This window comes from Halichoerus grypus, chromosome X, assembly GCF_964656455.1.
Source record: "Halichoerus grypus chromosome X, mHalGry1.hap1.1, whole genome shotgun sequence".
Lineage (NCBI taxonomy): Eukaryota > Metazoa > Chordata > Mammalia > Carnivora > Phocidae > Halichoerus > Halichoerus grypus.
The window spans coordinates 112,415,263-112,416,887 of NC_135727.1; the positions used below are offsets into that span (position 1 = coordinate 112,415,263).

The window sequence follows — 1,625 nt, forward strand, 5'->3', positions numbered from 1 at the left end:
GCAGCTGAGGAATACTGGCCTTGGGGGAATTCACATCTTCTAGAGCAAGCCTCTAATTTGTTGAGGAGATATCACCTCATCCCTCAAGGCAGCTCCCTACAAACAAAGCCCTGGGAAAGGGCTCAAGTAAAGAGTGGTCTGGGTTCTGCATTCCAGGCCTGTGAAAGAACAAGCAGTGTGACTCTGGGCTGTGACAGCATCTTCCAACAATAGCATGCCCAGAGAGAAAGCAGGCTATCTATCCTTCCACATGAAGCGGACAATAAGAGGTCCTGCCCAAAGTTTTGCTCCCAGGAATATTTTCCTTCACCACCGTCTTTCAGGGGCTAGAATTTTTAAGCTGGTGCCAGCAAACCGTGTGTAAACCAGGCCTGTGCTTTTTCTCTGTTAACCAGTCATAGAGAACTCTCTGGGAAGTCATAAATGTGGGTTAGGGGAGAAGTAAATCAGTAGAAGCAAGTACCATGGGAGTTTAAAACATTGCCTCATGCACTTCACTTGTGCCTTCTGACAGCTTGGACTCAATCATGTATATACAGCGTTACCATTTTCTACTGGAATACTGTTGTCACATCCTATTTTAGGGTTTCCATGGATCAGACGACACTCACTTCCTGATGGTCATTTCAAGTGGCACACCTCACTCTCCTTTCAACTTCCAGATTTCTTGCCCATGCTTTTCATTGAGTGAACCTATCCAGAAGCAGGAGGGCAAAGAAACCTATTGATACTGCCCCCTCCCATGACACAGAGCAGGTAGAGAGGGTGGAGTGAATCTGGAAGGGCAAATGGAAGATATCTAGCACAGCCCATAAATGGCATTGATGTCACTGGCATGATTTTCTAAAACATTAAGCCATTCTTGGGAAAGTTCCAAACAAAACAACACACGCTCCTTTCAATTTACACAGTAGTTCCGTTCCTGGAAAATTCCAGGATATTAAAACCATGCAAAAAATACTTTGAGTTATGCTCACTTCAGCAGCAATATACTAAAATTGGAATTATACAGAGAAGATAAGCATGGCCCCTGCACTAGAATGACATGAAAATTTGTAAAAAGCATCCCATATTTTTAAAAATAAATTTTAGAAAGAGAAAAAAGTACATTGAGTTTACATGCAAAATGAGGTCAGGTTCAGGTTCAGATGATTACAAATAAGTTTTTCATACACATGAATGCCTAGGGGGATGTTTGAAAATTACATAAGATGTAGGAAAATTTATCCTCGTAAGAAAGGCACATGCATTGAAGGACATATGACATTCTTGGCTTCTGCCCAACTAACTAATCCCCAGCCAGGGGGTTCCCGTCAATCACTGCAACAACCATAGTAACCCCACGTGTTTTCAAAGCATACCCTTGGACAGTACTGCCCCTAGTGATAGTCTCCTAAGGTGAAACATTCATCCTTGCAGAATTTGAGTTTGATATTTCATCCACTTAGCGTCTGGAGGCAACACTCAATGGAAGAAATTACTTCTCAATTTATGGATTCTTGTTCAATCCAACATACAAAAGTCTCTGACCCAGTTACCAAACACTTGCTGCCATTTCTGGAGATGTTTGTGAATTTGAATTTTCTGATTTAGTATAAATACAAAGTGAGAAAATAACTGAACGT

At 41.7% G+C, this 1,625-nt stretch overlaps 1 non-coding gene across 1 annotated transcript; it reads left to right on the forward strand.

The window, feature by feature from the left end:
* Positions 1-970: 970 nt before the first annotated feature.
* LOC118538168 (U6 spliceosomal RNA) lies at positions 971-1,077 on the forward strand. The gene has a single exon (XR_004918476.1). It is a non-coding gene; the product is annotated as a U6 spliceosomal RNA (small nuclear RNA).
* Positions 1,078-1,625: the final 548 nt, after the last annotated feature.